Source organism: Bidens hawaiensis, unplaced genomic scaffold, assembly GCF_021521415.1.
Source record: "Bidens hawaiensis isolate Kalapana, Puna unplaced genomic scaffold, B.hawaiensis_p1.1 tig00023694_1, whole genome shotgun sequence".
Taxonomy (NCBI): domain Eukaryota; kingdom Viridiplantae; phylum Streptophyta; class Magnoliopsida; order Asterales; family Asteraceae; genus Bidens; species Bidens hawaiensis.
The window spans coordinates 273,075-299,866 of record NW_027493724.1 but is presented as its reverse complement, the minus strand read 5'-3'; positions in this window follow the sequence as shown (position 1 = coordinate 299,866).

Sequence of the window (26,792 nt, the reverse complement as noted above, 5' to 3'; positions counted from 1 at the left end):
GAGTAATGACAAGTGAAGAGGTATGCACCCGCCTTAACATCGAGCGGGGCGGGTCAACCCACAAGATATAGACAAGAGGCTTGAAATCAAGATGTCATGAAGACGCAAAGCCAAAACCTATGCGCGTGGCGCATATCACATATGCTCACGCATCACATATGCTCACGCATATCGCATATGCTCACGCATCATATATGCTCACGCATATCACATCTGCGCGTGACGCATCTGCGCGTGGCGCATATCACATATGCTCATGCATATTACATATGCTTGCGCATATCACATGCTCACGCATATCACATCTGCGCATGAAACATCTGCGCGTGAGAATAAAGAGAAGACCTCGCGCATCCCCAGGATAGGCGCATATCACACATGCACACAATCAACCACGTCCTTATCCAAATCAGGATAAGGACAACCATGATTGTGCTCATTAGACAACCTTCCAGAAGGTATCATTTAAGAAATAAAGAATATGCTGATGTTGACAGCTGCCAATGAAGGGTGGACAACTCAGCAAAGCCCATGTGCTACCACGTCATTGCACATGGGTCAGGTGAAATACCTTGGTCAGAGAATAATCAATGAAAAAGCACCAGGTGTCCTAAGGACACGTGGCGCGAAGCAATAGGAGGAGGCCAAAAAGGCCCTAATTGGGTCTGAGCCCAATCATTGGAAACCCTAATACTATAAATACCACACCACCTCCACAGTGGGAGGTAAGCAAGAAAATATATTCTAAGTCCTTACTCACTTTCACATTCTTATCATCTTCTCCTACAATATCTTATTCTCACACCGGAGGGTTACCCCAAAGAGGACCCCTCTGTCCCTTTCTGAGGGGTAAGTTCACGGTGCTGCTCATTTTGTAGGTGGAAGAACTCATATTTCGGAAAACCATCGGTGATACAGCACACTCATACCCGAGGAACGTTGATCGTGTATAAGTAAGTCGATCCACGCTTTCTTCAACAAGAGAATAGAATGACTCGTTGTAAGGGAAGAAAAAAAGTGATGTTTGGTCGCTCAATAGAATGAAATCAATGATTACACATGGGATCACATTCCATCAAACGCATGTCTACATTTATTATTTCATTTTATTTCTCTTTCACTTTACTTAATCAACAAGACCACCCGCAAACAACAACAACAACAATGTACCCCCCCCCCCCCTCTCCACCACCTGACCAACATCACCGCCGCCACCACCACTGCCATCACTGTCTCCACCACCACCGTACTACAAACGCTACCATCGCCGCCACCATCGTCGTCGTTATCGCTGCCTGACCACCACCACCACTATTGTTGCCCTAACATCGGCATCACCACCTGACCACCAACGCTACCACCACCTTCGCCACCACAACCACCACCCTTGTCGCCCGACCGTTATCACCATTGTCGTCACCCGCGACCACCATTGTCGTTGTCGTCATTGCAATTTTTATTGGTAGTAAAAATATAAATTTTGAGACTGGAGTATTTTTATCATTTATATTTCCTTCCTACATTTTTTATGAATATCAAACAACATAAAGTAATAATTTATTCTATTATCACATGTTATCCAAACAAGACAAATGAATAGTAATGATTCATTTCATTCCTTCATCTATTTCATCCATTTTTCTATTCCATCCCCCCCCCCCCCCTTCCATTCTATTTCATCCGACCAAACATGCCCTTAGGGCCTATTTCGTATAAGGTAATTAAAGGAACATATGGGGAATGGAATGGAATGCACAAAGGAACAAAATGCATTATTATCATCATTTTGTCTTGTTTGGTCAACCAATTAGAATGGAATAAGTTATTACATTATGCAGTTTGACAACAACAACGCAACAAAATAAAAAAAAATAAAAAAACAAAGAAAAGATAAGATACAAGAATGAAACAGAAACACTAGAAATTCCTTAACATTGAAAAATAAAATTTACCAAAAAAAATGACAATGGAAACGATAGTGGGGGCGCTGGCTTCGTTGAAGGTGGACAATGGTAGCGGTGGTCAGGCGATGAGGGTGGTGGCGGCGGCGGCGTCGATGACGGTGATGGTGGTGACGACGATGGTCAGGTGGTTGTGGTAGTGACACTAGTGACGGTTGTGACATCCGTCAAATTTCATTTTGGTTTTGTATTTGTTTACCTGACTTTGGTTTTGTACTTGGATCCTTGATCATTAATAAAACTCACATTTATTAGTAATTACGGGTGTTCGATTTATTTTATATTATTTTATAGTCTATATTCATTTAAAAATCCTTAAAATCATTTATTATATTTTATTATTGTATTAAACCAAAGTTTAAGGACCAAAAGCGTTAAATTTTAAATTCTAGAATTCAGCCATGCGCTGCGTTATGCGACGGGAATGGGGTAACCCCATCGCGAGACGCAATGGAGTGTTTTCTCTGGAAAATCTTGGTCCACCGTGGTACGCGGCGGATGAGGTATTTACCCGTCGTGGTGTTTGGAGGCTGCAATTAGACCGACTTTGGGATTTTATGCCAAATCTCTTCCAATTCGGTTTGTTTCTATATTATTCATCAGTATTAACTAATTGCCGACATTCCTACCTCAAAACCCTAACTTATCCCCCAAGATTAGGCTTTAACTCGTTTATTGTTAGTTTAATTCAAAAGTTATCAAAGAAACCCTAATTTCTTAATTAAACAATTTCTACCTTCTCAAGATCAACTAAACCTATACATACTTTGTTAAACCTCTGCTCATTGTCTACCCAATATCAATTTCACTTGTAGCTATGATTTGGTGCCTTAATATCTTGTTCTTCATACTTTGACTTTAAAAGTCAACTACTGTGGTTGTGCTTACTTTCTAGTCAATTTCCAAGTAAGTCTTGTGTTCAATTATGTTATTTATACCCATTGAAACGAAAGACATCATTCAATTCCAATAAATTGAGAGATTTTCAAGTTCAATTGAATCAAAACCCACTTAGGGTGTATGTTAAGAATAAATTTGGGGTTTTTCAATTTAACCATGTATTGACCCGAATTAGTTTCTGACTTTAATATTTTATCTTTATTATTATGTTTTGATCATGTTGGACCCGAATCCAATCTCATATCGACATTCGGACCGAACACGAACCGAACACTCTTTAAAACTTACTTTTTTTTATATTTATGTTAAAACATCAAATTTCTTCTTCTTATTATTCTTCTTCTTCTTCTTAAACAACCCCGCATGTTAGGGATGTTCAAAAAAATCTGTATCTGAAATATCCGAAAATCTGAATCCAAAATTATCCGAAATTTCGGATATCTGAATCTCGAATATCCGAATTTTCGGATTCGGATAGTAATTATATTAAAAATTTTCGGATAGTTTGGATATCCGAATTATCCTTTTTTAAAAATAGTAAAATTTGAATATTATTGAATTTAATTAACCTTTATGCATTGTTAGATTATGACTTCAAAGAAAACTAGAAAATTTCTAATACCCAGATCAAAATATAAATTTCGGCTCCACCACCAACCACCACATTCACCATCCAAACCCCACCATCAACAATTGAACTAGCTGTCGCAATCTCGCCGCCACCGTAATCACATTTCTCCGCCATTAAATAACCAAGATCCAACTTCAAAACCACCATTAAATAGCCTAGATTTAAAATCAAAACCAAATTTTCATCTCCGTCTGGTACTTTGGTAGGCCACAACCTCCTCATCCATCTCTGCTGCATTAAACCCCTTTCTCTTTTTGTTTCTCTGATGGATTGGGGCTAAATTGGGTTCAATCTTGTTCAGGGTTTCAAAGTTCGGATATTGGTTTCACTATCCGAACGGATATCCAAACTTTGGACATCCAAAATTTCAGATTCAGATAGTGAAATCCATTATCCAAAACGTTCGGATATCCGAAACTCCATATATCTGACTTTGTACACCCCTACCGCATGAATTCATGTCATGCCCCAATTCTCCACATTATTCATGCATCAGAAATGTTTTACCTGTTTAATTATTTCCTTTTCCACCGGTTACCGTCAACTTCTCTAGTGAATTTTTCGTTCGAGCCATTCTATCTTCAGATAAACTACTTTTCACTGCTTTTACTGTTGACCTTTTTACTATCCTTTTTTACTGAGTTTGACGTTTTGATTTAATGGCATGCCTCTCCAAATGCCTCCGGTCAACATTTTCATCATTAGTCAGAAATGAACCATTTGTGGTTGACTAAAGGTCCCAAGCATTGTGAAAGTCAATCATGGAATGGCTTTATCAATTCCCAATGAGCAATCCCACGTTATGGGAAAGTTCTCCAACAACTTGAACCTCTTAAATCTTTCATAAAAGGTCTCACCCGAATGCTGCTGAAAATTTCGGATGGAATTTGTTGCCTCAGATGTTCTTTGTGGCGTGTAGTACTCATCTAGGAATGGTTGTTGTAAGCGATACCATGTATAAATGCTCGTTGATGGTAATGACAAGAACCATTACTTTGTTGCATCTTTCAAACTGAATTGAAATACACTATCATGATCTTATCTGATGTAAACCCGTGACTAGAGAGTGTGACATAAGTAGAGTTGAAGTCACTCAAATGGAGATACGGATCCTCACTCTCCTACCTATGAAACGTCGGTATCCCGGTTGAATTCAATTGTCTTAATGAAAATGTTATACAGTTCGTTACCGGGACAATAATCAGGAGCAGGTTAGCTGCAACTTGTAGAATAAAGTGACTTTGAACCCCGCGAACTGGTGGTGGAATATAAGCGTTTGGAACCCCATCATCATAACATGTTGTCTGGGTGCTTGTTGCTGCTGATTATACTGATTATGGTTTGGATTTTGCTAGTGTTTTGGGGAGGTTGTTAATTATTTCGATAGTACTGATGTTGGTTATGTTGATTATCATCCCACTAACCATCTTTAAAATACTCCTCATTTTCATTTTGCACATCCCAACCATTTCCATCATTCCAATACTCAACCTGATCACCTTTCTGGATACGCATTAACTGAATGGTTATCACCCCCTCAATTTGATCTATGGTTTTGGTTGATGCCCCGGTTGAATCGGTTTTGTTTTTGGTTTTATAATTTTGATGCGGGTTTTGATTCTAGGGTTTGTGAAGTTCATAAAGGATACAGATGGGCATGTACTGGTCAAGGAACATGACATCAAGCTAAGATGGCAAACCTACTTCCACAATCTTTTTAACAATGGGAGAGCTCACCAAGAAGAATATGACAACACAGCCTTCCAACGACAACAACCAAATAACTGCTACTGCCGACGGATCACACAAGAAGAGGTGCGGACTGCACTTAGGAGGATGGGAAGGGCTAAGGCGGTTAGCCCAGACAACATACCCATTGAGGTGTGGAAATGTCTGGGAGAGGAATGAGTCATGTGGTTAACTATAAGAACAAAGGAGACGCCAAATGTTGTGGTAACTAATGGAGGAATCAAACTACTAAGCCATACTATGAAGCTATGGGAAAGAGTGATTGAGGTTAGACTTAGACGGGAAACTCAAGTTACGATGAACCAATTTGGCTTCATGCCGGGGCGTTCCACCACAGAGGCAATACACCTAATAAGAAGATTGATGGAAAAGTATAGGGAGAAGAAGCGTTACCTGCATAGGGTCTTTATTGACCTAGAAAAGGCCTACGACAGTGTGCCACGAAAGGTTCTTTGGGAGTGCTTGGAGGGTAGAGGAGTACCGAGGAAATATATAGAGATAATTATGGATATGTATACCAGGAGTGCAACAAGTGTCCGTGCGCCCGTGGGGGATACTGATTTCTTCCCCGTAGAGGTAGGTCTTCACCAGGAGTCAGTGTTGAGTCCGTTTCTTTTTGAAGTAATCTTGGATGAGTTGTCAAAGTCGATTCAGGGAACGCTTCCGTGGTGCATGATGTTCGCAGACGATATTGTCTTACTTGCTGAGAGAAAACAAGATCTAAACATGAGGCTAGAGGAGTGGCGAACAACCTTATAAACAAAAGGTTTAAGGATTAGTCGCTCTGAGACGGAGTACCTCCACCGTGATTTTGGTGGGGTAAATGACAATGAAGACGCACAGATCACCATTGAAGGGCAGGTGGTTCCGCAGGTAACGAAGTTCAAGTATCTAGGATCATTTGTTCAGAGCGGTGGGGAATTAGACAGTGATGTGACCCATCGAGTTCACGTAGGATGGTGTAGATGGAAAGCAGCCACATGTATATTATGCTACAATAGTTTTCGAACCAAACTAAAGGGAAAATTTTATAGGGTCATAGTTAGACCTACAATGGTATATGGAGCAGATTGTTGGGCCATCAAGAAGGCACAAGTGCGGAAGATGGAGGTAGCAAAAATGAGAATGCTACGCTGGATGTGTGGGCACACAGGGTTAGACCGAATAAGAAACGTTGACAAGATAAGAGAGTGTAGATTGAGATGGTTTGGACATGTGAAGAGAAGACAGGCGACGAATCATGTTAGATATGCAGAAAACATTACTATAGAGGGGAGGAGGGGTAGATGACGACCTAAATTGACTTGGGATGAGAGAATTAGGCATGATCTGATAGATCTAAACCTCTCAGAGGACATGGTTGAGGATAAAAATTCTTGAAGAAGTAGAATTAAAGTTAAGGATTTTTAGGGAGAAATGAATACTTTAGGGCGTCTATTTACCTTATACTGGTCACACACAATAATGGTATTTTCTTTCCATATATATATAGTATTATTATTATTAGTATTATTATTATTTTATTTATTTATTTTTTGTTTTTTTTACTATTGAACTTTGATTTCCTTATATTTCCCCACAGATATGTATTTTAGAGCTGATGGTCTCTCTGAAAGCCACCACTTTATCCCTTTTGATAGAGGTATGGTGTGCCTACATCCCACCCTCCCCAGACCCTACTTATAGCTTTGTTGTTGGTGGGACTTCACTGGGTATGATTGATTGATTGTTTTGATTCTGATTGGATGGTGTGTGTTGAACTGTGATAATGGGTATTCTTGCTTGATGGGTTGATCTTGGTTTTCAGGTAGGTTTCCGGGTGGGACTTAGTTATTGTGTTGTGATGTGTGCAAAATTATGCACATTAGTTATATTATCTATCCTCGATTTTATACACTTTTTATAACAAATCCATTGAGTTTGACACTAAAATATTTATAACATGGATCTATAGTTTCGAATGACGAATTGGTCCAAATAAATAAGAAATAATTACCAAAGGGACACAACTCAGAAACCGAACAAAACTTGGAATGAAGTAACAAGGTTAGAAATGAGAATGAAGCAACTTACCTGATGAAAAAGTGATAACAAAGAATACTCATATACATATTACACTTAAATAATATATTTTATAACAAAGAATACTCATATACATATATATATATATATATATATATTCACATATATATTTTTATCTTTCTTTTCTTTATTTTCTTTGTTATACATTTTCTCTCTTTTTATATTCATCGAGTATAATTCTGACTTAGGCATTAAGCCTTTATAATATTTTAATATTATTTTGTTCGGGCATTATGCCTACCTTTGTCGGCTTAGAAATACCCTTGACACTTGGGCAGTACTTCGACGCCGCTCGCTTATCAACTTTTACTTGATCAATACTTCCTTCTACACTTGGCACGTTTTTCGAGACGTCAACACTTTTGGCACGCACTTCGAGAAATTCACCGGGTCGTCGGGCAGTAATACTTCCTTCTTGTTTGGGATGTCGGGGAGTGGCACGTAAATCGAGGTAACGGGCACGGAAAATGAGGTTTCGTGGCACGTTTATCGAGACAGATCGTTGGCACGTATTTCGAGGTAGTGAGAGAAAGCTAGAGAGAGTAAATGTGTGTTTTGAGGTGTGAGAGGGTTGAGTTCGTGACTGCCCTATTTATAGCAATTTTTGGATCCCATCGCGGTACGCGATGGGTCACTTAGAAGCCTATCGCGTACCGCGATATAGGCTTGATGACACAGTGTATAGACCTGCACGTGTCAACACGTGGCAGGCGTTGTGACGCGTGGCACCACGTGGCGGCACGTGGCACACGTTGTGCCACCGCTTGCCACGTGGCACACATGTCACAACGTGTCAGGCCACGTCATCGCGTATCGCGATGACGTTGGCTCAACAGCGGTCGCGTACCGCTATTGACTTTGTCTAGAAGCTTTGACCAAGTCCCATAGCGGTACGCGATGGGATTGTCTTTTGTCCTGTCGCGTACCACGAAAGGACAAGAAAACAGAATTTTCATTTTTGCCCTTTGAGTTTAGAAATTGGCAGAATTGGTCCCTTGACTTTGGAAACTTGACATTTTTTGCCCGAATTTTACGTGATGTTACATCCTCCCCACCTTGAAATAAATCTCGTCCTCGAGATTGCTTACGAGAACAAGTGGGGGTATTTCTTTCTCATTTCGGACTCGATTTCCCATGTGTACGCGGGTCCTCTTCGGGAATCCCATCTTACCTTCACGATTTTCAATGTTCGTCTTTTAAGTTTCTTTAGTTTTGAATCTTCGATTTGGATGGGACGTTCTACAAATTTTAAATTTTCATTGATTTTTACATCTTTTAGGGGCATTGAAAGAGATTCATCAGCTAGACACTTTCTTAGATTCGAAACATGGAATACGTCGTGTATCCCTTGCATTTTCTCGGGTAGTCGTAAACGATATGCGACAGTACCAATTCGTTCGAGTACCTCGAAAGGTCTAACGAATCGAGGACTTAGTTTGCCTATCTTGCCGAATCGGACTACGCCTTTCCACGGCAAGACTTTCAAAAGAACTTTGTCACCGACACTAAACTCTAACGGCTTACGACGGACATCGGCGTAACTCTTTTGGCGATCACGTGCCGTCTTAAGTCATTCGCGGATTTGAAGAACTTTATCGGTGGTCTCTTGGACTACTTCGGGTCCAGGCAATTGATTATCTCCGGTTTCAGACCAGCACATGGGCGTTCTATATTTACGACCATATAACGCCTCGAATGGTGCGGCTTGAATACTCGCGTGATAGCTATTGTTATACGAAAATTCCATTAGGGGTAAGTGGTCGTCCCAACTTCCACCTAAGTCAATCACGCAAGCGCGGAGCATATCTTCCAACGTTTGGATAGTCCTTTCGCTTTGCCCATCAGTTTGTGGATGATAGGCGGTGCCAAGGTTTAACTTTTTACCTAGTGCTTGTTGGAAGCTTTTCCAAAAGTGAAACGTGAAACGGCTGTCTCGATCAGAAATTATAGATAGCGGTACTCCATGCAAAGCAACGATGGTGTTCACATAAATACGCGCAAATCTATCCATTGAGTACGACTCATTGATAGGTATGAAATGTGCGGACTTAGTTAAACGGTCAACAATCACCCATATAGCGTTATGTTGTCGAGTCGTCTTTGGGAGTTTGGTTATAAAATCCATGGTTATTAACTCCCACTTCCACACGGGAAGTTCGGGTTGCTGAAGCAATCCCGAAGGCTTTTGATGTTCAGCCTTGACTTTCAAGCAAGTAAAACATTTCGCAACGTGCGAAGCGATGTCCTTTTTCATTCCGTTCCACCAGTAGTTAGATTTAAGATTTTGATACATTTTGTCACTACCGGGGTGCATCGTATACTTGGACTTATGGGCTTCGTTCATGATCTTTTCGCGCAAGTCTCCAACGATCGGTACCCAAATCCGATTTCCCATTCTAAGGATACCATCATCACCTTTGACAAGCGAGTCAATGGTGCCGTTTCGTTTTTCATCGGAGATCTTGTTTTCGTTTATCGCTTGAGCTTGAGCGGATTTGATTTGGTCAATAAGATCGATTTGAAGTTCTAGCCTTAACGCTCGGACTCTTTTTGGCTTTTCGTGCTCTTTACGGCTTAAGGCGTCGGCCACAACATTGGCTTTGCCTTCATGATAAATGATCTCACAGTCATAGTCATTAAGAGTTTCCATCCAGCGTCTCTGGCGCATATTAAGCTCTTTTTGCTCAAAGATGTGTTTTAGGCTTTTATGATCGGTGTACACGATAAATCTTACGCCATAGAGATAGTGCCTCCATATCTTAAGTGCAAAGATTATGGCGCCTAACTCTAGATCGTGCGTCTTGTAGTTCTTTTCGTGCACCTTGAGTTGACGAGAGGCATAAGCGATCACTTTCTTTCGTTGCATTAGCACACATCCCAAACTGGAATGGGATGCATCACTAAAGACGACGAAATCTTTGGTACCTTCTGGCAAAGCCAGTATAGGAGCTTGGGTAAGCTTTTGTTTAAGTATATCGAATGCCTCTTGTTGTTTTGCTCCCCATTCATACTTGATATTTTTACGAGTCAAAGAAGTTAGGGGAACAGCGATTCTAAAGAAATTTTCAATGAACCTTCGATATTAGCCGGCCAATCCCAAGAAACTTCGAATCTCGGTTGGCGATTTTGGAACCTCCCATTTCGAGATAGCTTCAATCTTAGCGGGATCTACTTGAATACCATTGACATTGATGACGTGACCAAGAAATTGCACTTCGTGCAACCAGAATTCGCATTTCGAGAACTTTGCGTACAATTTCTCGGTTCTAAGGATTTTAAGTAGGGTTCGAAGGTGGACTTCATGATCATCCTTAGACTTAGAGTAAATAAGTATGTCGTCGATGAAGACGATAACGAATTTATCCAAGTAAGGTTTGCAGATACGGTTCATCATGTCCATAAACGCGGCTGGCGCATTAGTAAGTCCGAATGGCATAACGGTGAACTCATAATGGCCATACCTTGTTCGAAAGGCGGTTTTCGGAATGTCTTCGGATTGAACTTTAAGTTGGTGGTAGCCGGAGCGAAGATCGATCTTGGAAAAGTAGCTAGCACCTTGAAGCTGATCGAATAGGTCATCGATACGTGGAAGTGGATAACGGTTCTTGATTGTGACTTTGTTGAGAGCTCGGTAGTCAATACACATCCGCATGAATCCATCTTTCTTCTTAACAAATAGTATCGGCGCTCCCCATGGCGATGAACTTGGTCGTATAAAGCCTTTCTCGAGAAGTTCATCCAATTGTTCTTCAATTCCTTCATCTCAGTTGGTGCGAGGCGATATGGAGCTTTAACGATCGAAGCAGTTCCAGGAATTAGATCAATTCTAAATTCAACTTCAGGATCGGGAGGAATGCCGGGGAGTTCATTAGGGAAAATATCGGCATAATCGGAAACAATGGGAACGTCTTTGATTTCTTTAGGTTTTGATTCTTCGGTGACGTAGGCCATGAATGCTAAGCATCCTTGATTTAGACATTTGTTAGCTCTTATCATGGAAATTAGGGTAACTCGGCCTACGTCTTTATCCCCTTCAATTCGTATAGTACGTTTGTCAGGGGCTTGAAGTTCAACGGTCTTGTTGTTGCAAAGGATACGAGCATGGTTGTCGGATAACCAATCCATACCCAATACAACATCAAAACCGGCAAGAGTCATGGGTAACAAATGAATAGGCAAAACGTAACCAACTAGAAAGATTGTTCCATTTTCTAAGGCTTCGGTAATTTTTACAGTTTCGCCATTAGCGGTCTCGACGCTTAGAGTTTTATTGAGTTTGATTAAAGGTTCGTTTAATAGACTACAAAACTTATAATCTATAAAACTTAAGTTGGCACCTGAATCAAACAAGACCCTAGCATAAGCGTTGTTAACAAGAAACGTACCGGTGATTGTTTCCGGTGTGTCAGCCGCCTTCTTCGTATCAAGGACGAAGATTCTTGCATTGCCCTTCTTGGGCTCGTTCTTCTGATTGCTACCACCCGCACCACCCGTCGCGGGTTTGTTTTTAGGGCACTCAAAGCTAAGATGCCCCATTTCTTTGCAGTTGTAGCATGTCATCTTCTTTTTCCAATAATCGGCCGTGGCGTGGCCGGATCGATTACATGATTCACAGACTCGTGAGGCGAAGTTTCATCTACCTCTATGATACTTTTTGCAAATTTTTCATTGAGGGATGCCAAGATTGGAACCAGGCCTTCGTTGGTCGATTCTCTTACCCTTGAAGCGGGTATCTCCGCATTTCCTCGAATCATGTGCTGGCACACCCATCTTATCCTCCTCCTTGTTGCGGATCATTCCATCCATCAGATATCCAACCAACTCCATCGCGGAGTCAGCGGTTTGTGGTAGGTGTGACCTTACCATGTCACGAATTTCTCATGGCAAACCCCAAATGTAACGTGTAACTTTGCTAGACTCAGGTGTGACTAGCTGGGATACCAAACGACAATATTCGTGGAATTTCGTGTTATACTCACGAAGGTTTGTTCCGATAACCTTGTGAGCCAAGAAATTTGTTTGAATTTGATCTGTCTCGTGCATCGGACAGAACTTCGACATCACCAACTCTTTAAACTCATTCCACGTCACTTTGTATATTACTTCCCTTCCTCTACTCATTACTAGCGTGTTCCACCACTCAAGCCCTTCGCCTTTGAACTTCAAGGCGGAGTATTGTACCTTCTCTTCGTCCGAACATTTGCTTGTAATAACGATCGTTTCCATCTCTTCGAGCCACCTAACCGTGGTGATGGCTCCTTTGTCGCCGTGAAATTCTTTTGGCCAGTATTCCTAAAGTCTTTGAACGAGCATCCACTTATCTTAAGTTTCTTAAATTCTTTTCTAACACCCTTATCGTCGTTTGAATCATGCTCACTCTCTTCCTCACGTTAAGGTCGAGTACGGGGTTTAGAAACAGATTTTCGGGAAGGATTTTCATATTGAGTATATTTTGTTTGTCTAGAACGAGATCTATTTTCAGATTCTTCTTGAACAGCTTTTCTAATCATTTGTTGTATTTGATTCATATACTTGTCGGGAACTGGTTCTTCTCGTTCTTTCTCGGGACCTTTCCCTTTCATTTCATGTTTCTCGGCTTCCTTTCGGGATGCCTCACGATTATTACTTTGTCTAGACATTCTTTTTCTTTTAATCTTTTCTTTTATCTGAAATTTAACAAATTTCTTTTCTTATTATACAAGTTTTATTTATTTCACAATCATATACATATCATAAATGATATGTATATTATTTTACAACTTACTTATATATCGTTTCAACGATATATAAGGTCCTATCCTTACGTTTACATATGATACATATCATACTCACATATCATACAAACTATATTACACACAAACTTCATCTCATAAACACATCATCTCTATCTTCTTAATCCTTTATAAACTTCTTCACAACTTTGGTGAGCTTGTTGCATTTGCGAAGAAGCTTGTCTCCCATCTTCTTCTTTTTCTTCTCATCCATAGCAATCTTTTTCCTAAGGTCATCAGTTTCGTGTAAGGCTCGGTCCAAATGCTCCTCCTGGGACTGAGGCATGTCAGTCGGATACCCGTATCTTGGAGGTGTGTCGCGGTAACCCATCATTACAATGTCATAGTGGTTCTTCGGGTTTGGATACGGAAATTTCACATCGGAGGGATAATTGAAGAATGCTTCGGCAGCTTCATTCTGTTCATGGATTTCATTCGCCTGTTCTTCAATGGACGGAATCTCGCCTTGGTAAGGTGGGAAACTTGATGATGCCTTACCCTTGAGTTATGGAGGAATTGTATATACGGGTCGACTGATCCGTAGCTTGGGGTTGAGTGTTGCTCTTCCATTGGTGTGGTTACTTCATTCGGATTGTCCGGATGTTCTTCCTCGGAATCAGTTCTTTCTTCCGGTTCCTCTTCTAGTTCCTCTTCGGTCATTGCCGGCATGTGGATCTTCTCATATGGCATTGTCACCCTCATCTTGGGTTTGTGAGATGGTCCGCTTTGTTGACGCGGGAATCGGCAGAATCCATTGTTGACGTGCCAGTATGCCACCCCCGTTGATCGGAATGGCACTGCATCCAGTCGGATGATGAAGAAGACTTTGGTTCCTACTTGATTGGGGTATTTGAGAGAAAAGCATACGAAGGATGAGGATTTGGCAAATATCCGGTCGGGTAATGTTGTGGCTCTTCAGATGGTTGATAAGTCGAAATATCGAATGGTTGGTACATCGGTAGACTCGTTGGGTGATAACTTGAATGTCTCGGTGCTTGGTACACTTCATGTGAAGTATTGTCTAGGTGGTAAATCGGACTTGGATTGGGATTTTGGTTGTGTTCCTCGTTGAAAAATGATTCAAAGTAATCCTTGCTCATGATTCCTTGTGGAAACTTATAATACTTCCTTGCTCTTCTTACTTCATTATCATAGTACTTCATTAGATTCTCGCATGATATCTTGATAGGTGGTTTAGATTGAAGAGAGGGTTACCAACCAATCTTATCCCTATTCACATTAACAAGTAAATATTTCCTACGCTTGAATCGAAGCTTGGGTATTGTTTTATGATACCCAATTCGCTAAGATCGATGACTCTGATACCAACCTGTCACACCCCCAATCTAGGCCTAGGAATGTGAACCATAGTTGGTACCATATTTGTAAATAAATCAGAGTGGCGGGTTTAAGCGGAAGACTTTATAAAAACAAAGGATCGTTATTAAAATATTTACAATACAAAAGACGAGACGAAAGTCTCGTTTTAAGTTTACTTGTTTATATGTTTTACAAAACCACCATATTTTATATTTACACAAAATTATCCGAGCCACCGGATTCTTGAGCTTCTTCGTCTTTCAAGCTCTATTCCTGATTACCTACAAAATGTTAATAAAATACGTCAGCAACGAATGCTGGTGAATATGCTGACGCTAAAAATATTTTCTTTACTTAATCACCCCTCGAGACCACATAAGTCTTGGCCCATCTTGGCTTAGGAATAATCAAGTTAAAACAATCATTATAAACTCGAGTCTCTGCTTGAGATCACCTCAGCGAAACACCGCAGCGTTTATGACATAACTTAGGTACCATAAATATACACATGGCCATTCCCCACTCGGACGTAACTTAGGTCCGGCCCATCGTGGCTGGAGGTCGTGACCAAGCGTGGTGCGATGTGCCCACCGCGTTCCACATATGTAAGAATCCAGACAAACGTATACCATAGCCTGAGGGCTGGCTTATACTCTTATTTATAATGTTTTTAGAGACACGTAGCCTCATGTAAAGTTTTACACATAACATGTTTGTTTGTTTGAAAACAAGTTTGTAAAAGTGGGGCGTATTCACCTTTTCAATGGGATCGGCTTCCAACACCGTCCGTTAGTTCTCCTCTTGCTATCTCGCACCTATAGAACGAGTATAACATTTATTAGTCGGATACACAATCCGGCTTAAGACCTTTAGTCTTATCATCTCGATGAACCTTTAGTTCATTATTTCTTTTACTTTAAAACCTTTAGTTAAAAAGTAATCTTTATAAACCTTTAGTTTATATTTAAAAACCCGACGTTTCTTCTTCTTTAAGAAACGTATTTTCTTTATTATTTAAGTATACTTTTTACACTTAAATAATATATTTTATAACAAAGAATACTCATATATATATATATATATATATATATATATATATATATATATTCACATATATATTTTTATCTTTCTTTTCTTTATTTTCTTTGTTATACATTTTCTCTCTTTTTATATTCATCGAGTATAATTCTGACTTAGGCATTAAGCCTTTAAAATATTTTAATATTATTTTGGTCGGGCATTATGCCTACCTTTGTCGGCTTAGAAATACCCTTGACACTTGGGCAACACTTCGACGCCGCTCGCTTATCAACTTTTACTTGATCAATACTTCCTTCTACACTTGGCACATCTTTCGAGACGTCAACACTTTTGGCACGCACTTCGAGAAATTCACCGGGTCGTCGGGCAGTGGTACTTCCTTCTTGTTTGGGATGTCGGGGAGTGGCACGTAAATCGAGGTAACAGGCACGGAAAATGAGGTTTCGGGGCACGTTTATCGAGACAGGTCGTTGGCACGTATTTCAAGGTAGTGAGAGAAAGCTAGAGAGAGAGTAAATGTGTGTTTTGAGGTGTGAGAGGGCTGAGTTCGTGACTGCCCTATTTATAGCAATTTTTGGATCCCATCGCAGTACGCGATGGGTCACTTAGAAGCCTATTGCGTACCGCGATATAGGCTTGATGACGCAGTGTATAGACCTGCCACGTGTCAACACGTGGCAGGAGTTGTGACGCATGGCACCACGTGGCGGCACGTGGCACACGTTGTGCCACCGCTTGCCACGTGGCACACGTATCACAACGTGTCAGGCCACGTCATCGCGTATCGCGATGACGTTGGCCTAACAGAGGTCCCGTACCGCTATTGACTTTGTCTAGAAGCTTTGACTAGGTCCCATCGCGGTACGCGATGGGATTGTCTTTTGTCCTGTCGCGGTACTTTTGTCCTGTCGCATACCGCGAGAGGACAAGAAAAAAGAATTTTCATTTTTGCCCTTTGAGTTTAGAAATTGGCAGAATTGGTCCCTTGACTTTGGAAACTTGTCATTTTTTGCCCGAATTTTACGTGATGTTACATAGATAATATCAAGACATTTGAAAAAACAACATTATGGGTCATAAATGCACGTTATGATCCATAAGGACTGTCGGAAGGCAACAAGATCCGACTAAAGATAAGAACTCTGAAAAGGCTACTTTTATGGGTCATAAGGACACTGTTCAAAATATTACGACCCATAAGTATTCCAATTTCTGCCTATAAATAGCAGCTCCGAATTTAGCAAAATCATCACTCAAATATCATAGAAACAAATTAGTTTCTTAGTTTTATCTTTAGTTTTGTTTAATAAGGAATCAGGGAGGTTCCAAAAGCCTTGAGGAGGGTCTAACGCTTCTCAGGAGTTTCAACGTTCACCCTGAACGTTCTACGAGTTGAATGACTCAAGTTTGTAAGTTTGCTTTCCTTATGTTAGGCTAATAATCTATTAGTTTCGACATTAGGCTCTATTTTGTACTATGATTCGAATGTGTAATAGTTATGTGATTTTATTGTTGAAAGGTTTCGTTTGTATAATTTCTTGAACTTTAAATCCAAAATTCTATTAAGAATCAAATTAGTGTGTTAATGAACCTGATCAATTTATTAATATGCTAATGATGTTCTTCAAAGTTAAAATATGAAACATGATTTTAATCTTGATAACTAAGGAACAAATGACGGTTTTGTGTTTGTCTTTGAATTCAAATTCGTTATAGAAATTATACAATGTGATTAGTATTCTGAATGACGTGAACACTAAATGATAATTAATACTTTCATCACATGCAACTTGCACGTTAAGATCCGAATGGCGTGAGCTTAAGGTAGCGAGTTGGCTCTAATTCACGAGCTGCCCTTTGTTAGACATAGATGAAGGGAACGCCTGAATGACGTGACGTTTAGTATTGATACAAATCTTTTAATAATAAAAATCATTGCACCATAATTATTAATAATCGCAACTTGAATAAGAAGTATGAAATACCCCTTGTGTCGAAACTATTTTTAATACATCAAATCTTTCTAAGTTAGTTGTTTTACCTCTTAATTATCTGCTAATCATTTTTAGTGCCGTTAATTAGTTTTATGCTTATATAATTTATAATTTGCATAGACCCCTTGTTACGAATACTCGTTCTAAATCACCTTACTTCCAGTTATACTATCCCCAATAGTGTGTAATGTAGTAAGTTTACCTTTATAAATTTGTTTGCTGGAGTTGACGACACCCCCAACTTGTTGACTCATTTCTTCTACCTTTTGCTCTGATGATTCGGCTTCAAATTTTATGTGCAGACTTGTTCTCTGATCATCTCGATTTGTTTTTACTGTTTTTTTCCTAATTCTGGGTCAAACTAAAGTTGCTCATCTTTCTTTGAGTATCTCGTGTGCATAAACCTGTGAGATTACCTGCACACACAAAAGCCATACGTAAACCTGACAAAAATAAACTAAAACTAAGTAAACAAAAACACTAAACTAGCACTATGCACGCTGATTCCCCGGCAACACCACCGTTTTGATGCAGATGCCGTGCTCTAATAAAAAAAAGTAATTAACATCTTAATCACCTATAATTAGTATGTGTAAGTAAGGTAGTCTCCACAAGGAATCAGTGGAAAGTGCAATCCATGTTCATTGTTTACTTATTAATTATACTAGATGGACAAACGATGTCAGACATTTTAAAAGATTTGTTTGTAAGAGAAACAATGACAACACTTCATGTATAGGTAATGCAATGAACGAAACAATTGTAACTTCTATTAATTGGATAATCACATAGACATGACTCGTCAGATAAGATTGATAAATAACTACTAGACACAGTAGTTTGATCGTGCTAATTCACATAACTTAATCCGAAGAATTGACATAACTGAACTTAGTCTACCTAATTACTAGGTTGTTAATATTGAACGTATCACTTATCAATGATTAATGGTAAACGGTTCAATGACGATAAAAACTTAATACAAAATGTTGATGAACTCAAACCAAATAATTGATGAAAAATGTAAATCCAAAAAAAAAACAACTGTTTAATCAAATCATATATACGTAAAGGTTCAATTAAACGAAAGCTTAATCATAACTCAATCCAAACACATAGATAAACTTCACAAAATAATCAATTCATACAAAACCCTACACCTAAAGTGGTCACGAGAGGTTTAGTCTTGCCTCTACATCATGATTAGCTCGATTCTTTGTTGGAATCTTGAAACCATGGAAAAAATTGATGACTGGAAGGTGTTAAGATGGTGAATAATCACTCCAAAATCATCCCTGACGGCTGAGGTATGAACAGGATTCGACCTAGGGTGAAACCAGGCCTTAAATATGGAATAATATTGTCAAAATCCGCTTTCACACATCCAACGAACCGTAATTTGATAGTGACGATTCACATAACCTAATCCGACGAATTAACAAAACTAATTAACTCGGTCTACCAAATTACTAGTTCGTTAGTATAAAACTCCATATAAATCAATGGTCAAAGGTAAACGGTTCAATGAGTATAAGAACTTAATCCTAAATATTGATGAACACAAACCAATCAATTGATGATAAACATAAATCCTAGAAAAACAATTGTTTAATCAACTCAAATAAACGTATAGGTTCAATTAAACGAAAGCTTAATCAAAACTCAATACACACACCGATAGAAATCACAAAATCATCAATTCCTATAAAAACCCTGCTCTTGAAGTGGTCACGAAAGGTTTGGTCTTGCCCAAGGTTGCAAAAGTCGCTAGACGGACCCTAGGCGGCCGATTGGGGAGTTGGGAGTACTCAGAGCACTCGGACATGGTAAATATAAAGAAAATTAATGTTTGGATATTATATATTAGTCAAAATAAGCATGATTCACGTCAAATGGGTACTCTAGCTGACTCGACAACTTTTGAATGACTTTTAATTGACTTTTAGAGAACCCTAGCCCGTCTAGCCCGACTTTTTGTCCGACTTTATACCGACTTTTCGAAACTCCTAGCCCGACTTTTGACCGCCTAGCCCGACTCACCCGAATTTTGACCAACTTTGACCGCCTCCGACTTATCTAGGTTGTCTTGGAAAAAGTCTCCAAGGTAGAGGCCCGAGGACTGACTAGTCGGCCATGGAATTCGGCTTTTACAACACTGGTCTTGCCTCTACCTCATGATTAGCTCGATTATGGATTGGAATGATGAAATTATGAAAGAATTAGTGATTAGAAAGTGTTAAGATGATAAATCAAAGCCCCAAATTCGTCCACGGCGGCTAAGGTGTCAATATATTTTGACAAAGGGTTAAATCGGGCTTAAATATTAAGAAAATCATCAAAAACTGACTTCTTGCATAAGGCGTACCGTAAGCTACAGTGGACCCCGGTGCTATGGTAGTTGAGCTCTGGCTTACGGTGGCAGGCCATAAGCTACGGTTGCCCCGTACTCAATCTTTTGTTTTCCATTTTCATGATGCTTGTGCGACGTTCCAACCCTCTGCTTGCTTCCCTTCATCAATAACTTGATTCATTATTATCTTTGCTTCAAATTGGTTCCTTTAAGCTCAGAACACCTACACGCATAAAACCAATCAATGTAATTATGTTTCATGGATATAAATAGCTAAAACACACGATATTAGATATTAAAAACACATTATTTTACCCACTCATCAATTTCTCTATGTTGGTTTGAAACAAAAAAAAAATACTTGATCCCTTTTCTTTATTTAAGTTGAAGCATCCTTGCAAGTAAATTCTCCCATCTTTAACCTTATATTTATATATACTTCATGAACATCTATATCATTTTTTATACACCATTATTGTAGAAATTTAGTGTTTTCACATCGTATTATTTGTTTTTTATATATAATAAATACCTATAATGTCTACAGATATTACTAATATTCAGATGAAATTAATGGTTGTTTGTATAGAGTGTCACAAAACACATGAGTTGATATTTATTATCAAACAAATATTGAGATAAATACAGACCTTTACATAAAACTTATTTTTATATATTTATATTCTTTTTTTCATTACTTACATTGTATATTCGTTACTATTATATGTTGACCTCCTAATGTTTTGTTTTGTTTCGTTTATTTACTTCGTATAATGCGATCCATTATTTTATTAACGATCAACGAATCCTTTGAATGGGCTACTGGCTAAATTCACAACATCAAGACACACTCGATTATTGATCCGTAAAAAACCTTCACCTATGGCCAACGTCCGTTAACACTCACCCGAAGGCATGACAGTGTGTCGAAATAAAATCGGTTCAGTTCAAGGATTCAACTAGTGAGCGTCACCTACTCTCTTGTCTCCCATCATTACTCAGTGTCGTCGAAACTAAATGATGGAGACAGAAATCTGGGTCACATGAAACACCAAGTATCTTTCTTACCCCTCGCCACCCGCTTATTGGCAATACGATCCGCTATATTTATATTATATGATTTGTGTCCCGTATTTAAATGAATTTAATTTGTTTCTACTTATATATTAAACAACAAATCACAATGCATAACAAATATATTACAATACTTAAAAATCATCTTATAATCTTACTTGTAGTCTTTCGTTTTTTACTTTTTGAAATGTAAATGTGTTATATTTTGTTTATGATTCTTTTTACATTTATTGGAAACCTTATGTAGTATACGTGTCTCAATCGCGTTTATAATAAACGAGATTAAACTTCATTAATAGTTCAAGTCTAGTCTCAAATTATTTTCAAAAAAAAAAAAAGCGTGCTAGTGCTACAACATTTTCGAATTGATTTGATAACCTTTTACGCACAGAGTGGATTCCTTCTTTTTGAACAGTTTAGTGAACTGTAAAAGGAGTCACATAAGTATTTATTCTTTTATTTGTTTTGTTTTGTTTATTAGGTTGCCCTAGAACATGGCATGAGAATCAAATTTTTGGAGTGAGTGGTATATAAGCTGTTGGCCATGACACACAACGGATTAATGTGTGTTAAGCTAAGTTAGAAAACACAAAGGAGAAAGCAACAGCCTCGAAGCTAGTTCAAACTAGTAGGAGGTTGTCTGCAAAAACTTAGCAGACTTCAAAAACTTTTACTTCTTTTACATAAAAATCGTATTAGTTACAAGATCATCTGAGGAGCAAAACCTGACGATTTGATATGGCAAGAGGAAAGGTACAAATGAGGAGGATCGAGAACCCGGTGCATAGGCAGGTGACATTCTGTAAGCGCCGTTCTGGGCTTCTTAAGAAGGCCAAGGAGCTTGCCGTGTTGTGTGATGCTGAAGTTGGTCTCATCATTTTCTCCGCCCATGGAAAGCTTTATGAGCTTTCCACGAACGGGTATGCACACTACATAAACCTCATTTTGTGTGCTTTCATAACAAGAAAAAAGTGCCTCATATGATAGTCATATAAAGATGTAAGATTTTGATTCATCGGGGCATAGATAGATGGTAACATGGCGAATGAGTTTTCATCAATTTCACTAAGAAATATATCACCTTAATTATACTAGCTAGCACGTAAAAAATAAATCAAAGCCAATCAATGGAGCATATATTATCCCACTTACATATTAAAAACTGATTAATAATGAACTATTGAAGTGTCACTTTCATTATGTTATTGCTAGATACGTACTTAAAAGTGTGGTTCTACACCTTTTCATGTCTTAGACCTATAAAACATGTCTATGTGCACAGCAGTTGTAATACAGCTACGTAATTTTATACTACTTTCATATAATCGAATTAAATAAAAACTTTCTTTCATTGTGAGTCTTTTAGACTTATACCTTCTGTCTGAATTACGTATCTACATATATTCTTTCTTAGGCATGAAATGCATCAATTCTTTCATCTGGACATCTGATATATATAGCATAGACAATATGTAATTCAGGTGCATGCACAAGAGTCAGGTTATTCAAAAACAACAACAAAAACAAAAATAAAAAGGATAATAAGAATTTGTCGTCACAAAAAAACCTATAAAAATAATTTAAGAAAAAACATAACTCAAAATAAAAAATAAAAAAAGAAAAAACCAATGTTGAGAGAAAAGATCAGTGTATCTTTTTACTTATCATTATATTTTTTGTTTATTTTTGTCATTGATTGTATCGTTTTTTCTTGGCATTGTGTCTTTTTTTACTTTATATTACTCAACATTGTGTTATAAGTTGTTCGATATTGTGATATATTTTGCGATTTATCGTCTCTTTTTTTATCTATAATTGTGTTTTTGTGTATTTTCGTCATTGTGTTTGTTTTCTCGATATTATGTCTTTTTCGTCATTTTTTTGAACTCAAAAGATTGGAGAAACATTTTAGTTTATTTATTTTGTTTTTTTATTTATATTTTGAGTTATGATTTATTTTTATTTTTTTTTAAGTTTTAGGGGTGTTTTGTGTGGCCACAAATCTTTCTCATACTTTTTATTTTTATCTCTTTTTGTATTTTAAAAAATAAAAAATATTCATACACATAAAATATCATACATTTTAATCAATTAATATAATGTCATTTACGATCATCTACTCGTGTTTATTCCAAAAACATGATTATCCAAAAAATCCAGATTACCTGAACTTTGATGATATAGTCATCCTTATAAATTTTATAATTTGAAACTAATTGATCATGATAAATTTGGTGTCATTAATATTCTATGTATGAAAAATTTTTAATTGATTTATTTTTTACAATTAACAATTGTATAATCAAGCAACATATAAAACCGAAAATTAAAATATAACAAATTGATTTTTTTCCATTTCATGTTAATGGAAAATGATAAAGAAATACTAATCTTAAAGCATTGTTCAAATAAAAGTGATTATTCTGAGTTAACAGGATATTAGAATATTTAAAGTTGCATAAAGGGAATGTAGTAATTATTATTTATAATAGTTGAAAATATTGGATAAGGAAGGTTTAAATTTTAAATACTAATCCCGTGTTATCAGTTAACATTATGGGAGTTGTTAAACATTTAATTAATCGATATCTCTGTTTTAACAACTTATAGAAAAAAAAACAATGATTTTGGATTTGTTGGAAGCATGGTAAATGACTTTTAACCGGATTAACTATTTTTTTATATCAATGTGAAAATCTATGTTTTTAAAGCATTTTGGTCTGAGTTATAAAAGAAAATATTGAAAACTAAATATTGATTTTCTTATTGCTAAAACCATTTATACTAAGCAAAAAAAATCATATAAATAAATGACATACCATATAGTAAATCGGTATACATATAGATTATAATGATCTTATTCAACTTCAATAATTAAATGTTAAACACCAATATATATATAATAGGTATACTCTATGTATGTAATATCTATACAAAACGTTTGGAGAAAATTAAGAAAATACACATTTTCTTGAGTTCAACTTACACATTGTTGCTCGAATCCCAGTTTAAAAAAACAATTTGTAGTTTACCATACAAATCCAAATTATTCGATAATGATGCACCTTTTATTTGATTTAATTTGCAATTACTTGTGACTTTAAAATTTTATTCTAACAAAACATGCAACGTTAATTTTAATATTTCCTTATTTTCTTATTTCACCATTAATGTTAATGAATAAATCGATTAAGATTTACATATAATAAAAACAAACTTGAATCTCCTATATTGAAATGATTTAAAAGATAAGGGTCATATATTGGAATAAGTGAATAAAAGGTTAGGAGGGCTATAAGTGAATACAATCTACATTAAGATTACATAAATTAAATAACTAAGATTACACAAATATGTTACAAATAAGTAAAACCTCCCTTGTACATTACATTTGTAATTGTATTGATTGGTATACATTGTTTATCACATATCAAAATCTTTAGTCCATGCCTACTTGTAACTCTTGATAAGATAACATATAGGTATGCTTATAACTTTTGATATAACCACGTATAGTTGTGAGTGTGACAAATAAGATTCTTCAAGTACATACACACCCTAGATAAATGATAAAAATATCCATGAAGCTACAAAAATAATATTTATACACATAAAATATCATACATTTTAATCAATTAACATAATGTCATTTTAGATCATCTACTCGTGTTTATTCCAAAAACATGATTATCCAAAAAAACCAGATTACCTGAACTTTGATGATATAGTAATCCTTATAAACTTTATAATTTGAAACTAATTGAATTTGAAACTAATTGATCATGATATACTTGGTGTCATTAATATTATGTGTATGACAAATTTTTAATTGATTTATATTTTACAATTAACAATTTAATAATCAAGCAACATATAAAACCGAAAATTAAAATATAACAAAATGATTTTTTTTTTTTCATTTCATGCTAATGGAAAATGAAAAAGAAATACTAACCTTAAAGCCTTGTTCAAATAAAAGTGATTATTCTGAGTTAACAGGATATTATAAGATCTAAAGTTTCATAAAGTGAATGTAGTAATTATATATATAATAGTTGAAAATATTAGATAAGGAATGTTTAAATTTTAAATACTAATCCCGTGTTATTAGTTAACATTATGGGAGTTGTTGAAATATTTAATTAATCGATATCTTTGTGTTAACAACGTATAGAAAAAAAAACAAAGATTTTGGATTTGTTGGAAGCATGAATGACTTTTATCCGGATTAACTTTTTTTTATACTAATGTGAAAATATATGTTTTTAAGCATTTTGGTCTGAGTTATAGAAAAAAATATTGAAACTAAATATTGATTTTCTTATTGCTAAAACCCTTTATACTAAGTAAAAAATCATATAAATAAATGACATACCATATAGTAAATCGGTATACATATAGATTATAATTATCATATTCAACTTCAATAATTAAATGCTAAACACCAAGATATATATATATATATATATATATAAATAATAGGTATTCTCCATTTTTGTAATATTTATACAAAACGTTTGTAGAAAATGAAGAAAATACACATTTTCTTGAGTTCAAATTACACATTGTTGCTCGAATCATAGTTTAAAAAACAATTTGTAGTTTACCATACAAATCCAAATTATTCGATAATAATGTACCTTTTATTTGCTTTAATTTTGCAATTACTTGTGACTTTAAAATTTTATTCTAATAAACCTACAACGTTAATTTTAAGATTTCCTTATTTCACCATTAATGTTAATGAATAAATCGATTAAGATTTACATATAACAAAAACAAACTTGAATCTATATTGAAATGGCTTTAAAGATAAGGGTCATGTATTGAAATAAGTGAATAAAAGGTTAGGATGGCTATGAGATTGACAAGTGACAAAAGTAGGTAGTCTTTTATTAAAATAGATAGATTATATAAAAACCTCCCACTTCTTTTTCCCCGTATCTACCTCTATTTCATTTAATACTTCTTTATTCTTTTTTTATTATTCTTTTCTTTCTTTATTTCACACAACCATTCCAAAAAAAATACATGGTTTAATGGATAGTGAACGCTAAACATGACGTTTTACCATAGATCCCCTATAGTATTTTGGGTTGGGGAATGAAGATGAGGAACACGATATATAGAAGAGAAAATGGTTAAAGTTTATAATCTCTCTTAAATTATGCGGATAAGGATAGGAATTGAGATCCATATATAGTTATCATCGTCATCATTATCATCGTCGTCGTCGTCATTACCATCATCATCATCATACTCATCAATAGCAAAACTATGGTGAGATCTAAGTAGGGTAAGATGCAGACAGCTTACTTCCGGTGAGACCTCCGGCTTGATAGTACTTTTGCATCAAGACTTGGACATAAGGCACGTAACACTCAACCATCGGCACGCCGACTGATTAGTGCATATACCCTTGTCTTTCGGCTATCAGCGCCACCACATTATGCACGATTAACCTTCCACCAGCTTTAAAGTTATTTTCACGAAATTAGTTAACGTCAAAATTAGTGCAATTTCACTTTTGCCTCTCAAGGGTCCACACATATATACGTTATATGTGCACACCGCAACGAGGACGTACAACACAACCATGAACTATATCCGATGCGTGTTGAAGCTCTTGAACCAATATCTGTTTGTTTGCTGTATTGCAGGAAGGGATACTTAAAGCAGCAAATAAGTGCCTCCAAGAGCAGGTAACTAAATATTACAACTTGGCAAAAATATTAATGTGATATATTTATGGTTCTAAAGTTGGAGCATCTTAAGTCTTATTAATTAATTGCACTAATACAGATGGAGATGCAATAAATTGTTGCGGACACTGACCCTACAATGACTAGCATACCATACCCACTAACAGTTCAAAATGAGATATATCAGTACTAATAAAAGACCTAAATAAGGCCGAGG